The sequence below is a fragment of the Arvicanthis niloticus genome, chromosome 15 (genome assembly GCF_011762505.2).
Source record: "Arvicanthis niloticus isolate mArvNil1 chromosome 15, mArvNil1.pat.X, whole genome shotgun sequence".
Lineage (NCBI taxonomy): Eukaryota > Metazoa > Chordata > Mammalia > Rodentia > Muridae > Arvicanthis > Arvicanthis niloticus.
In genome coordinates, this window is record NC_047672.1 from 20,125,392 (window position 1) to 20,141,672 (window position 16,281).

Consider the following 16,281-nt stretch of genomic DNA (forward strand, 5'->3'; position numbering starts at 1 on the left):
GGGTTCCAAACTTGAGAATTTCTCTGTTTATCACCATACCCCATTTTTATTGGGTAATTTGGGTTGATGTCTAATTTTTAGGATTTTTTTTAATAAATTTTGGATATTAGTCCTCTGTCAGATGTAGGGTTAGTAAGATAATTTCCAAATTTATAGTCTGTCATTTTGTCCTATTGACAGTGCCCTTTGCCTTACAGAAACATTTCAGTGTCATGAGGTCCAATTTATCAATTACTGATATAAGAAACTGAACCACTGGAGTTCTATTTAGGAACTTGTCTCCTGTACCAATGTTCAAGAGTATTTCTCACTTTCTCTTTTTCTAAATTTAGTGCATTCAGTTTTATGTCGAAACCCTTGATTCACTTGGACTTGAGCTTTGTGCAGGGTAATATATATGGATCTACTTACATTCTTCTACATGTAGACAACCAATTAGACCAGCACTGTTTGCTGAAGGAGCTTTCATTTTTTAATTCCTCCTAAAATTCTTTTATTGTTCAGGATGTTTAAGCTGTTCTGTTTTTGGTTTTTTTTTTGTTGTTGTTGTTTTGTTTTGTTTTTTTCTATGTGAAGTTGAGAATTGCATTTTCAAGATATATAAAAATTGTATTGGAATTTTGACGGGGATTGTATTAAATTTGTAGATTGCTTTGTGTAAGATGGGCATTTTCACTATGCTAATCCTACCTATTTAGGAGCATGAGAGATCTTTTCCTTTTCTGATATCTTCTTTATTTCTTTCTTTAGAGATCGAAGTTTTTGTCATACAGATCTTTCACTTGCTTGGGTAGAGTTACACAAAGATATATTATTCTCAGCTATTTTAAGAGGTGTTATTTCCTGAATTTCGTTCTCTGCCCATTTATCATTTGTATAAAGGAGGGCTACTGATTTCTTTGAGTCAATTTTGTATCTAGTCACTTTGCTGAAGGTGTTTATTGGCTGTAGAAGTTCTCTGGTAAATTTTGGGCGATCTCACACACACACACACAAATAAATCTGTGAATATTGATACTTTGACTTCTTACTTTACAATTTGTATCCCCTTGATCTCCTTTAGTTGTCTTATTGCTCTGGCTAAAACTTCAAGTACTACATTGGATAGATAGTGATACAGTGGACAACCAGAGACTGCCCCACCTGGGGATCCATCCCATATACAGTCACCAAACCCATACACTATTGCAGATGCCAAGAAGTGCATGCTGATAGGAGCCTGATATAGCTGTCTCCTGAGAGGCTCTGCCAGAGCCTGACAAATACAAAGGTGGATGCTTGTAGCTAACCATTGGACTGAGCACAGAGACCCTGATGGAGGAGTTAGAGAAAAGACTGAAAGAACTGATGGAGTTTCAACCCCATAGGAATAAAAACAATATCAACCAACCAGACTACCAGAGCTCCCAGGGACTAAACCACCAAGAGAACATCAAGAGTCTTTTAATTTAAAAATATCTGCAAATATTCTTTTCTTCACAATGTTAATTCTCTGATACATCTTAAACTGTTGGAAGTTGTGAAAATATGCACTGGTATTCACTTCTATTTGGTCTGTTTATATTGCATTACACAGTGTTATAATGGTCCCTGTTTGTGGAGACATTTTAATGATGATACTATAGAAACCCTATAGGTTATTTAAAGTATTAAACATGTTGCTATGTATTGTAACATAAATTCTATACTAAAAAGTCTAGGCTTATGAGTGTCTTATCATGATTAAATAAAATTGACTATTGCAAGTCTGCATATCAAGAACTATCAGTAGGGATCTGAGGAGCTCATGCCCAGCCAAAGCCACCAAAGACAGGATGCAGCAGGCAGCTGCCCTGGAGTTGGTGGCAGGCTATGGAATGCAACCAGTAGCTAGGAGCCAAGGTTGGAGCCAATGACCAGGAAGTGACTGAGGTAGGCTCAAGCAGCTTTCAGCACAGAGCACTTTGGGAAGAGAATTCTCTTCCCCAATGTGTTATAGCTCTATACAGCACTCTCAGATGGTCTTTGATGAAATAACACATGTACTTTATTCCTTGCGGATAGAGTCATATACATTTTAGGATGGGTTGGGGGTCTAAAGGCAAATACTTTTATTGGATTGGTCTGAAATATTAGGGATAACTCATTTGCTTATAGAGGGGCTTCAGGTCTTGCCCCTAACTGACTGACTGTTGCAATCCTCTGCATGGGATTTTGTGGTCACATGTTCCACCAGGAACCTGGTCAGGAGTAGATTTAAATGGCTACCATTCTCAGTTATGAGAATTGCTAGGTTTCTGAATCTGTTCAACCTTCCCAAGTTTTCTGTCTGGTGCCTTGGTCCACTACCCCACAGCCACAACCAATTACCAGAGAGACTCAAGGTAGATGAGTATGGAGTGACATAGTTGAAGGAGGAGAGAAAATGGAGAAGAAGAAAGAATGAGAGAGAGGGAGGAAGCCACAAAAAGGGGAGAGGAACCATGAGTAGATGGCTAGAAGAAACAGCAGGTATCTGGGGTACACTGATGGGGAGGTAACCAGGCCTATAGTTAAAAAAGTAGATTAAGGGTGACCTCCCAGTAATTGTCAAAGCCAAATAAAATAACCATAGTTTAAGTTTCATTTATTTGAAACCAAGTTGGGAGACAAGCTTAAATTATTTGTATTATAATTGAGAGTTTTGCTGGGTATAGTAGATTAAGTTGGCCCTTGTGGGTGTGGTTTTTTTTTTTTTTTTTAGACTGCAAGATGTCTGTCCAGGATCTTACAGCTTTGAGAGTCTCTGTTGAGAAGTCAAGTGTAATTCTAACAGGTCTGCCTTTGTATGTTACCTGGCTTTTTCTACCTTGCTGCTTTTAATATTCTTTCTTTGTTCTGTAGATTTCATGTTTTGATTATTATGTGATGGGAGAATTTTCCTTTTTGGCCCAGTCTAGGTGATATTCTAAAAGCTTCTTGTACGTTTATAAGCACCTCTTTCTTTATGTTGGGAAACTTTTCTTCTATGATTTTGTTGATAATATTTTCTGGGCCTTGATCTGGGACTTTTCAGCTTCTTCTATTCCTATTATTCTTAGGTTAGGACTTCTCATAGTATCCTAGGTTTGCTGGATGTTTTGTGTCAGAAAATTTTTAGATTTAACATTTTCTTTGATTTATCAATTTCTTATATTGTATCTTCTACACCTGAGATTCTCTCTCCCATCTCCAGTATTCTCTTGGTGATACTTGCATCTGTTGTTCCTACTCTCTTCCCTAAGTTTTCCATCTCCTGGATTCCTTAGTTTTTGTTTTCTTTATTGCTTCTAGTCCCACTTTTAGGTCATGCACAGCTTTATTTATTTCCTTCACCTGTTTAATTGTATTTTCCTGTATATCTTTTAGGGATTTGTTTCCTCTTTAAAGACTTCTATCAGTTTGATTGTAAAAATGAATTAAATACTTGACTTTTCAATTAAAATGTTAAATATATTCATAATACTTATAATACAACAAGATATTCTTTAGAAAATAAATAATATTCATCAGTCAAGGGCAGCAAAAAAATAAATTGCTTCAACATGAAGACAATAAATTTTCATCTGAAATTTATTGAGAAGAAACACTTAATGTTAAAGAATATTCAACTACAAAATGTTGAACTATTTTTCACTTCAGTTTATGGAGTAGTTTATTAAATAAGACGTTAATCCCAAATGGCCTCATTGATTAATTCAAGAAAATATGTAAGGAATAAACAATTATAATTTTTAAACAGAAATTTATATAAAACATTATAAAACTTTCTGAAAGTCCATAACAGTAATATAATTGAGCATTTTGGACTTGATGTACAATAACTATTTAGCATTCACAGAATGCTGAGTTCAATCCATAGCACTATAATTTTTAAGTGATTTCTTAAAATTTGGGGACCACCACACCACAAATATTTAAGATATACTATGTGAAGCCTGTGCAGTAAGCTTGAAATTTTGGATGAGATGGGGCATTTTCTAGGAGATGTGATTCAAATCGTCAAAGTCAAGTATGGATGAAGATCTGAACTATTCATTATCTATTGGAGATTCTACATCCATAATTATAAAATTAACTCAATTCAAACTCTAAGCCAAAATTATCTCACCAGTGAATTATAAAACTCTTTAGGAAGAAATGAATCAGTACTTACCAGAAGAGCAGGACATGATATTTCTCAATTTTCTAATGATTTGACACCATCTGAACACTAAAAGTAGGGTAGACATAAACAGAAAATTAAACAAAATACCCCTAAACTATTCTTTAAAAATCCAAAAATAATACTGTATAATGGATGATGGATTACTGTATAAGTGACCCTAAAAATTTCACTGGAAAACTCCAACTAACACTGACAAACACTTTCAGGAACATAGCAGGATACAAAATTAATACACAAAAATCAGTAGCCTTCCTACATACAAAGAAGAAACCAACTGCAAAATAAATCATGGAAGCAATATGCTCCTAAAATACCATTCGCAATATGCTCCTAAAATGTAAAATATTTTGGGGTAACTCTAATCAAGCAAAGAAAGGACTTACATAAATTCATAAGCCAGCTCAGTCAATCAACAGGGCAGGAGTGAGGATTGAAAAGAAATGACTCCAGCTAGTGCTGAGGCTGAAGGCTTTAATTTTACACAACAGAATATTATTCTATAGTTAAAAAATGAAATTCACAAGTAAGTGGATCAAACTACAAAAAGATGTGATAACCCATAAACATAAAGACAAATATGATATGTATTCAATTACGTGTGAATATTATCTGGTAAGTCTTCAATAATCGGGCTATATTCCATAGAACCAAAGAGGTTAGGCATAGAGCAAAGGTCTGAGGAGAGGATTGGATCACCTTAGTAAGGGAAAATAGAATAGACAGTTATGGATGGATGGTAAATAGGCAATAATGTGAGAATTAAATAAAAAGGGGAGGGCAGAGGAAGGAAAGGAATGTAATAAGGAGAGGGACAGATTAAAACTGAGGGACATTTGTATAATTTTATTGAAAACTAATACAGGAGAATCTTCCTAAAATATATGCATATATAAAGGTGATCTAAAAGGAATGTTCAAATAACAGGGGAGACGGAGCCTCAACTGGACATCCCTTGTCACCAAATGAAGCTTCCAGTTCTAGGTATGTGTTACATCTAATTGTATTGTGGGCCAAAGGGGTCACATAGGCACTTCCAAACAGGCCTTGTTGTTGTCAAAGTTATAGGTTGCTCTTCACAAACAGATGATGAGGTCCTAAAGCTGAAAACAATAACTATACAACTCATTGAGCATGGAGAAGTCAAACTGGTGCCTGCCTAGACCCTTCACCACTACTGTATAGTATTCGTGGTACTGGATGACTGTGAGCCACCATATTGTTACTGGGAGTTGAACTCAGGAGCTCTGGAAGATAGTCAGAGATTTTAACCACTCAGCCATCTCTCCACCACCTCTCTTTTAAAGATTTATTTATTTCATGTATGTGAGTACACTATAGCTGTCTTCAGACATACCAGAAGAGGATGCTGGATCACATTGCAGATAGTCTTCAGCCATCATGTGCTTGCTGAGAATTGAACTCAGGACCTTTAGAAGAGCAGTCAGTGCTCTTTACCACTGAGCCATCTCTCCAGCCCCTTCACATTTTTTGCTAACCCTACAGGTCTTTTGCCTTTGTTATGGCTTCCAATTTTGTGTTTCTACATGATTTCTCTGTGTGCCAATGTGTGTTTCTATTTCTATATGTGTTTCTTGTGCTTTTTCTTGGCTCTTTGTTTTTCTGTCTGTTTATTTGTTTGCTTTTATGTTAATATTTTTCCTTACTTTTAGATGGCTGTTTATTTTTTAATGATAACAAAAACAAGGATGCAGATTTTGATGAGTGGGGAGGTTGGAAGGATCTGAGAGGACTTGGGCAAAGGACAATAATAATCAGAATATATTGTATGAAAAATGTATTTTCAGTTAAAAAAAACCTACTCTGTAAATGCAATGGGGCTTTTGTTTTCTAAAAATTCACTGTAGAGATAACTTAGTAGGTATATTACCTACCATATAAGATTGAGATCTAAGCTTAGATCTCTAGAGCTCATGTATAGCCAAATGTGCAAGCATGCATCTGTAATCCAGTGTGCCTCCAGTGAGATGCCAGGTAGAGATGAAAAAAATCTCCTGAAGCTTTCAGGCCAGTTAGCCTGGTTTACAAATACAATTAATTAATTAATTAATTAATTAATTAAACAATAACAATAACAACAACAAAACATTTCCTCAACAAACTAGAAAAATCATATTTGCACATTGACACTCATATCTGTACGCATTCATAAAATGTTTTTTATAAACCTCAATGTAATTAAAATATATTAAAATAATAGAGAAAAATGTCTACCACAAAAGTTATAGAAAAAGTATTTATATATAAAATACTTTATATATTTAAATTATAAATTTAAATATCCATTAATGTTATATAGACGAATCAAAGCAAATTTCAAAATAAGGAAATTTCTGTACACAGAAGTCAGATCCCAGTCAGTCTTATGTAAAGAATTGCAATGTGCAGAATAATAAGCTTCATAACCTAATATCTACATGATAACCTAAGATACCAGTATTCTAAGTGAATATGTGGAGATCCAATCCAATAGAATAGTAATAAGGGGTGAAAAGGTGGTTTAAGAAACAAATTATACAAATAATTAGTATTATTCTTATGTAGTATCATCAAGCAGAAAGTAGAAAGTAATTATGAAATGGAATAACACATTTCCAAGGGAGCCAACAAGAGATTTATCCAAATATTTACCAATAAGTAAAAGAAAAACAACTTAAGCATGGAATAGAAATTCTCAAAAGACTTTGTAAAACTTTAGATATTGTTCAGAATTGTTGATATTTTCAATTCATTTTGTTGTAAATGCTTATTTTCATGCTGTACTATAAAATTTTCACATGCTTCTTGGCCAGAATGCCCTCACGCAGCTCACCCCTTTGCTTTTGATCTTATTGTAGAACACTTTTAGAGGAAAACCAGACATGCAGACCTAAGCATGAATAATTCATATACTACAACTTTAGCTGACCTGCCCTGACTCTCAGTGATTCTTCAGTTCAGCCTTCATTGATTTTATGGAGAAAACTGAGGCTACATATACACTGCTCTTCACATCCAGGAATCAATGTCCCTGTGTTTATGTAACATCCAGAATGAGAGAAAGAATAGAACTAGTATGATAAGTCTAGGTTTTCAGAATTAAAGGGAACTTTGGAGGTCATTGAGTGTAAACCTTCCATTTTCTAGCTTTTGTAGTTGAGGCTGAGAAACCTGAAGACACTAGGGTATCTCTCCAACCATCTTTCTCATTCATCTTTGCCTAAATAAAAAAAAATCTGCCATTTAGTTCAATTTTTTCTTATTTTTACAGAATGCTGCTTCATCAAGCATCCTTCCCTCTTTAATGTATTTAATATATTCCTTTGATCTGGCAACATTTGACCACTCCATATGCCACTGTATCAATGAGATATGCATAAAATATAAGCAAGGTAAAATCTGACCAGAAAACAGAAATTGCTTTGAAATATAAAAGTCTAGTGCCAGGAAGAGATTACTTCTTTCGGAATTGTTGGCCAGTGAAGTCACACAGATTTCCAAACATTATAAGATTTTGCTATAGCTTTTGGCTACCTTCCAAAACATGATGGTAAGACCCTACTGACAAAGAGTTCAAAAGCACAGGGTACAGACTACAGTGAAATTAAACTGGTCAGAATTGAATGCCTCATCCAACAGACTAATGTGGGAAGGAGCTAAGCAAGCTACCAGAGGAGAAAAGTAATCACTGGTCAGACCCAGCTATGAACCCTTTGATCTACAATGGCCAGGTAAGACATACCCACTTGCACAACACTGACACAAAAACCATTGGAGGAAACATTTTACAGTTGAACTTAAGCATCACTCCAGAAGATGGAACTCATATTTGGTACCTTTACCAGCTCAGGAACTTATGGTTAGACAGAACATATGCCTTAGGAAAAACCCACTATCATTCTGCTAAACAGATATACCACTAAACCAACTCCTGATCATTTATCTTTATACTTACAGATCTCAACCCTCACCTGTGAAGCTTCTATTTGCAATCAGTCATGATTAGCAGCACAGTGATTGGTGATTCATGACTGGCCATAGAGTAGAGAGTAAGAGACTTCAGAATGTTTATCCCTAAAAAAAAGCATTTACACTGCATCCTACTGTGAAAGCTCAGGGATTATTACAGAAAGGGGGCAGAAAGAATGTAAAAGCCAGAGCTGGTGGATGTTGACAAGGAAACAGTGTCTCCCAGACACAACAGGACAGAGACATATATACACACAAGAGTTGAGATACAAAACCTGGGCAAGCCCAAGCCAGACCATCTCCCAGCAGGGAGAGATGAGTTAGACAAACAGTCACACCCATAGCCATGGATCTATTGACAGCTTTCTCTTCTGAGAAAGAGAAAGGTTTTTTTTCTGAGTGTAGCTGTGGTAAGTCAACCTTGCTTCAGTGGAAGTCCAAACATCCAAACATATTTGGGCAGTACAAATTGGTCTTGAAGGATGTTTTATCTTGTTCTGTCTCAAAAAGAATACAAAAGAAAAATAGAGTAGATCTGAGAAGAGCTATTAGGTTAATATGATCAAAACATATCATATTAAAACTCTCAAATGACTGCTAAAAATACATTATGATTTTATCAGGAAAAATGTATAAAGTTAAAAAGATTTTCTCACATTACTTAAAAGATAAAGTTAGGGACATTACCACTCAATAATTACAAGGCTGGCTCACCTGCAACTATTTAGCCATCAGCTCACTATCAAAGGGCAATGGGTGGCTTTAGCTTAAGCATCACAGTTATTTAATGCTAGAGAAAGTACAAAGTCATAGGTGGATCTGTCACATGACAGACTCTCAGCAAGCCCTATGCATTCTGCGACTTCTATTATCAGGCTCCCTTAGATGCAAGGAGACCAAGGACCAAGGTGAGGTTTGTTCATCAGTTCAACATGTAATGGCATTACTACCTTTTGAAAGATTAGGTTTTGTCAGTCGAATTAAAAGGGGGCATCTGATGAGTCTGAAATTAATAATAGAGTGTTCTGTGTTCATTGTATCTCTATAATCTGCCCCAGTATCTGATGTTCAATAAATATTGAATACTAAATGGCATTCCTCATTAAGTACTTCATATGCACTGGGGAATCCCCTTTAGTAGGCAGCCATATTTTTAATATAAAGGGGGAACAATACAATCCTACTTCTATCTAGAATCAGAAATAACATTCTCTGCACAAATTACTCAGTAAGACCAATATGATTTGAAACGTAAGTAACTGGACTACTTTATAGATTATTTGTTTAAAATATTTAGACAAGATATTTAAAGAGGAAGAATTGATGGCATCTACGATTCTATTGTCCCTCTTCATGGAACCACAAAACAATGAAAGATGAAGGCATTGAAGCGATAAAGGAAACATAAAAGACATAAATAAAACCAAGAGATAAAAATCATCTGGACATGTGTAAGAATTCAAGCACTATTATTTTAACTGAGTCATGGGAAAAAATGAGTCACCTTTACTCTCAACAGCTTTTATCCAGCAGGGAAACAATTGATTTTCCATTAGACCCACTAAGAAAACCACTGATGAAATTATACTGGTTAGTCACATCGGTTGCCCCAGAAAGATAAGAACATACATCTTTAGTGTTACAATAAATGATGGTAATACCATGTTCCCTGAATAAATGAAAGGTACAATATGGACTCAGTGTCACCCATACATCTAGTGTTATCATACTGAGACCATAGAAGTCCTCAGTAGACTGCAAAGTATGGAGCATGATATTGCTCTGTGTGTGTATGTGTGTGTGTGTGTGTGTGTGTGTGTGTGTGTGTGTATCTGTCTGTCTGTCTGTCTGTCTGTGTCTGTGCACATGTGTTCACACATCTGTGTATGTGTCTGTGTGCATGCCTGCTTGGGTGTAAATGGCTGGAAATTTTCACAGTTGCATTCTAATTTCACTAGAGTTTTGCAACTAATTATATCATTATGTTTTATTGTTATTTATGTTTTCCTATTTATGGGCCCACTAAGTTTTGGGGTTTTTTGTTTGTTTTTGTTTGGTTTTGTTTGGTTTGAGTTTATGGTTAAAATTTTGTACACCCCGATAACCAGATACATGAACATTTAAATTCATTAACCAAATACACAGCAAAGCAGAACACAGGACTACTCGGTGTAATAAAATAGAAAAAAAAAAAACATTTTATGCACAGCAACACTTGGGCTTTTCTCCACTGTAGTCACTCAGTAAATGCTCATATTTGGGCTAATGAGCCAATAAGAGTCAGAACTGCTTTGAATTTACAAGAACATAGTTTCCTTCAGCCTTATACTTTGTCCACACGAATACCTTCAAAGACTCTGTGTGATCCCCATAGAATATCTAGAACCTTGATGGCAATAACTATTTTTTCTTGGGAATATGTATAATTCAAATATATATCTAACACATCTTATAAACTTAGTTCTGACTGAGATAAAAAGAGCAGTGAAGTTTCTAGTCACTTCAGCATTGACAGAGTTTTCCATAATCACATATGAACTGATTATAGGTAAAAGTATATATGATCAGGACTTCAGAGGCACTCATATTCTTCATCACATTAAATTCATGCTTGTATGGATTTAAATTTTACCATGTACTTTAACCTTATAAATGTTTTCAGGCTGATGAGATAGCTCAGTGGATGACGATGCCTGCAGCCAAGATTGATGACAAGTGTTTGATCCTGGAGACCCACCTGACAGAAGATGAGAACTGACTCTAATCGTCCTCTGAATTCCACATGCATGTTACTGTATAAGTGTATCAACACACATATACATAGAAATATATTGCAATACATTTTTTAAATTAAAATGTAAGTGTGTCCATGACAAAGCTTCGAGCACATGTTTTCATGATGAGTAACTCTGTCAAACTATTTCCACAAGTCTTTATTGTTAGGCAAAGGAAATGTGGGTGTGATGGAGCATTTAGGTGGCTGAGGCAGGAAGATAGTGAAATCCTGTCTCAGGAAAGACAAATGGCAGGAAGGCAGGGAGAAAGGAGGTGCCTATAATGACCAGAAAACACATGCACTAATTCCACTAAGATTTAGAATTTGAGGAACATTCGATAAGGACCAAATGTTCCATTCCAAACACATACGTCAAAGCTTAAGTAAAAGCCTTGTTTGTATTCTCTGGTAAAATACGTCTTAAGGATTTGGCAGTGCCCTTTGAGATAAAATATGATCCTTTCCCTGAAAACACATGAATAGCCTGAGTAGCCTGCCTTAACACCAAAGATGAATGCACACAGCTTGGCTCCTCCCCCTCTCCACCCTCCCCCCCTCCCCCCACACACACCCGCATCACAGAAGAAAAAGCACTCTTCTTTCCTGGCTAAATAGTTCTGGATGTTGAGATAGGCATAAAAATAGATGTTCCTGTGTTTCAGAGATTGTTTTCTGCCTGTTCTTTAATTCTATAGTTTTCTTATGTTTCCCACCTTTAGACATTACTCGTTTTACTAAAGAAAATGCCTTCCTTTTTGTACGGCAAAAACATGTAAACACATTTGGTAACATATAAATTCACACATATATAAATATACCCTTTCCAGTTTCAGAGTGAGAAGCAAACCTTCACTCTCATATAAAAATACAATATAAGTAGTTAAGGCAACTGTAAACCACCTATCAATTAAGCAGTCATATGATAGAGTGGTAGTTCAATTTTCAAAACATTATGAGCATAAAGGTAAGAAAGGGAGCTCTGACATTCCTAACTACATTCTTTCTAAACTCCAATGAACAAAGAAGATGGAATTCAGAATCAATGTGTCACACCTGGTTCTCAATAAGCTTTAATGCAATCTCTCTCACAGGTGCATAGGAGCAAGTACATGTCTGCTTTCTAGTGTACAAATATGTTTATTTATTACTCCCTGAACTTGGCTTCACAGAGAAAACTGAGGCTCTTATCAGTACATTATTGAGGGTAAATATTTTAAACAATTGGAACAAGTCTTAAATGGCTGGGAGGGTAGGTGGGTGAGCATCCTCATAGAAACAGGAGGAGAGGGGATGGGATGGGGGATAAGGAGGGGAAACCAGGAAAAGGGATAACATTTAAAATGTAAATAACTAGGATATTTAATTTTAAAAAATGGAAAAATATACTTGACTACACGCTACTTTTTGAGCAAAGTGAACAGTAGAGATCAGCCAAGAACAATGGCTTCTACATGTCGTCCATGCACTCAGGAGCCGGAGACAGCACTGCCTGGAGTTTGAGGCCAACTTGAGCTTCCAAATAAGTCCAAGTTAGCCTGAGCAAGGAGGCTCTACTCAGTCTCAAAAAATATAAAAACGTATATATAGCAAATAATACCACATAACGTTCTCTCTTGCCTGAGTTTATCCTTCTGCGGTCCATGGTACTCAGAGCACCAAATCCCTACCAAGGTATGACATGCGAAAGGTTTTGTTGGTGTTGTCATTTATTTTGTTTTCTTTTAACAGAAGGACTGAAGAAGCTTTTCTAGAACAGGTCCTATGAAGAATTTGTGTTTTTCCATTAAGAAGAAAGCCAATACAAAAGGATTACAGAGATTTCCTCCATATAGAAATTTTTGTTATTGACCTAATTTGTAGATACTGAGTTGCAAATAAGTGACTTAAAGGTTCAAAACTCCTGAAGCTTTTCTCTTGAGATATAATAAATGAATAAACAAAAATAAGTATGTTATATCACATGACATCTTTTCTTTTGCCAGGTAGTTCTGAATTTCACCTATTTGTAAAGGCAGATCTCCATTATGGAACACCATCTTCTATGCAAGTAATTGTAATATACTAAAACTTTAAAATCAAAACATTCTTCATGATGTTCAACTTGAAACATTTAATGTTTATAACTTTTTATGTGTTTTTGTAGACAGATTTTGCCATACACTCTAAGCTGTTCTTGAATTTCCAATCTTCCACCTCTCACATGTGGTGGCTTTAATTTGAATCGCCTCCATAGGCTCATAGATTTAAATTCTTGAAAGGATCAGGAGAGAGGCCTTGTTGGAGGAAATGTTTCACTGTGGGTGGACTTTGAAGTTTCAAAAACCCAAACCAGGCCCAGTGCCTCTTCTTGGTGACTGAGGATTGAGATATAGAAGTCGCAGCTTCATCACCAGCATACCGCTGTAATTCTTGTTATGAAGGCAATGAGCTAAGCCTCTGAAACTGTGAGCCAGACCCAATTAACTACATATTTTCTAAGTTCCTATGATCATACTGAATCTTCACAGCAAAAGAGCACTGACTGAGAAGCAGATCAAGTGCAGACATTTCGTTAACATGTTTTGAGTCCTTGTATTCAGATTCTGTCTGAACTCTACCACACTACAAGCATCCACACAGAGTCTTCTTCAACTCCTGTGCAGCTTTCTTTTACTTCTCTGGAGTGTCACTCGACTCCTCAAGAAAGCGCCTGCTTCTTACAGAGAAGGCAGAAGCCTTTGAACTTGGCCTTCTCTCACATTTTAAGTAGTTCCCAAAGAAGTAACTGGATGCTTTGTTGTGGATTCTTTCTTTTCACATTCCCTTTCCCTTCAAATTCCAATCTGAACTCAGCCTCACAGTTCCTAGATAAAGCCACAATATGCCTCTTACTTTCCATATTGTATTTTATCACCTCCCACCATCTTAGAATAATCATATCTCTTTGAGTTTCTCTGCAGTTGTAACCACTTTTTTTTGTTTGTTTCTTACATATACACTTACAGGGTCAATCCTTTCTTAGTTACTGCATATCTCAGTCTCAATGCTTTGCTAAAACCCATCTGTTCACAGTGTAAGACACAATAATAGAGACTCCATCCCCTCTGAAACCTCAATCTGAACATTAATCTTTTGATCCGTTCTTTGTTTCCAGGCTATACCTACTCACATCACTCTAAAGCCTCCTTCCATGCCACTTCTTTACCATTTACCTTCCAATATAGCCTAGATTGCATGTCCCATGTCCCATCAGCATCCCAGGTCCCTTGCAAACTCTTGCAACACGTCTTCATGCCTGTAGACTTGCAACCTTTATTTATATATTCTTCACTCTTGTCATTTGACTAAAAGTCAAATAACAATCATTTCCTTGGAGATTCAAAATAATAAAACCTGAAAACTGATTGAGAGAGAAAGGAGCTGGATCCCCATATTTCATTTTAAATTCAGAGCTATCAAGGCCTGTTGGGAATTTCTTTACCAGAATATTCCATATTATGCTAATAAGATTCAAGGAAATTTATAATATTGTATATCAGATCATAAAGTAAGCTACAGAGAAGCCAATTATTTTACCCCAAGACAATTAAACTATAAATTATAAAAATAAGGCATATAAAATGTATGTGTGGCCATGTAAATATATACTTTGAGGGGATGACAAGGTAAAGACAAATGGTACCTATTATATATACTTCTAGATAACTGGTATGTAATTTCTCTGCCAGTGAAATGAGCCAATTCAAGCCAGATTATATTATATTAAATTTAAGTTTATTGGGAAGCTGCTTTAGGGTGAGATTACTGGCCACAAGGAAAGAAGCCAGTGAAGTCATCCCAGGGAGGGGGTGGAGGAATGGTGCAAAGAAGGAAGAAAGGGAAAGACTAAAAATGCCTGGATTATCTAGGGAAGAGCCTCTACGGGAAGGGCAGCCCAGCCTCTAAGATGGAAAACTCAGAGTTTTGGGCAAGATGTGTCAGGGACTGAGAGAACTGGGAGGTCATATCTGCTTCAATATGCAAAATATGTACCTCAATCTCTTGTCCCCCGTGCCTTGTGCCTTGTGCCTTGTCCCTTGTCCCAAGGACCAAAACCAATCCATAAGTTGTATAATACAAATATAAATTTTAAAGTCAATTATATAATATTTTTAAATATCATTACTTTATATTACTGAGCATATACAATGAAAATGGCACTGAAAAAGTTCTTTGTGGCTTAATTGCTTATATTTTACCATAACTAAGCTTCCAACTTAACTAGTCAAACTTTACTTTTAAACTCATAACATTTAGAAAAAGAAACTTAGCTATAGTAGACAGAGGGGGGAAAATAACAAAAATGAGCTCAGATATCACAGTTGGAGAACAAAGATTCAGGTAAGAAATAAATAATGTCAAAGTCAGTTCTTTATAACAGCTAATGGCAGACATTATTCACGCCTTTACAAAAACAAAAGACAAATAAATAAATTCCATTTTTAAAGGGGAACAAAACTATAGACATAAGTGACAAACAAGAGAAGAGTTTCAACTCTATACTGAGGTTGAAAACTCCATGCATTTTCTTCTCTGATTCAAGTATAGCCATAAACTAAAAAAGGATACCCCGTCCAAGTAAATCTGAAAGTAGAGAGCTAACCTCACTGCAGCTTAGTTTCCTCGGCATTATTCTTGCATATTGTTGCTGTCCTTTGTTTTGTTTTGCTTTGCTTTGCTTTTGTTTTTGTTTGTTTGTTTGTCTGTTTACCAAGGGTAGGACCCATTCACGTGGTAGCTGCATTGGTAATAAATAGAGCAGACTTCAGTATAAAGAGTAATGCCAGCAACAAAAGGAAACAGTAATTATCATGACATAATTTATTAAGAAACAGTAATTACAAATTTGTGTAACTAACCAAAGAACTCCAAATTAGAAGGATAAAATGAAAGGATTTAAAAGAGAAATGAGCAGTTCAGAACCACAACAAAAAAGGCAATTACCTTTCTCCCAGTAACTAACAGGGAACCTCCATCAAAGATCAGCAGAGATAAAAAGATCTTAATATCTTAACTATTTAAATCTAAGTGGCATTTATTGTAGACTGTGATCAGACCCTCTATATGCAGTCTTTCCTGCTGCCCACAGTGCATTTGCTGAAAGAAGAGCAAAGGAAATTTCTAAAAGAACTTCAGGCTCACATGAATTTTAGACATTAATTCTATAAAACACTCAAAGAAGTTTAATACAAGCATTTTTGAGTTTAAGCACGATGAAGGCCTGAGAAGGTGGCTCACCGGAGAAAAAGGAACACTTGCTGTAAATGTGAAGGACTGGTGTTTGGATTCCTGGAGCACCTGTAAATGGCAGTCAAATGTGGGAGCCTATAATCACAACACTCTAGAGGCAGAGGCA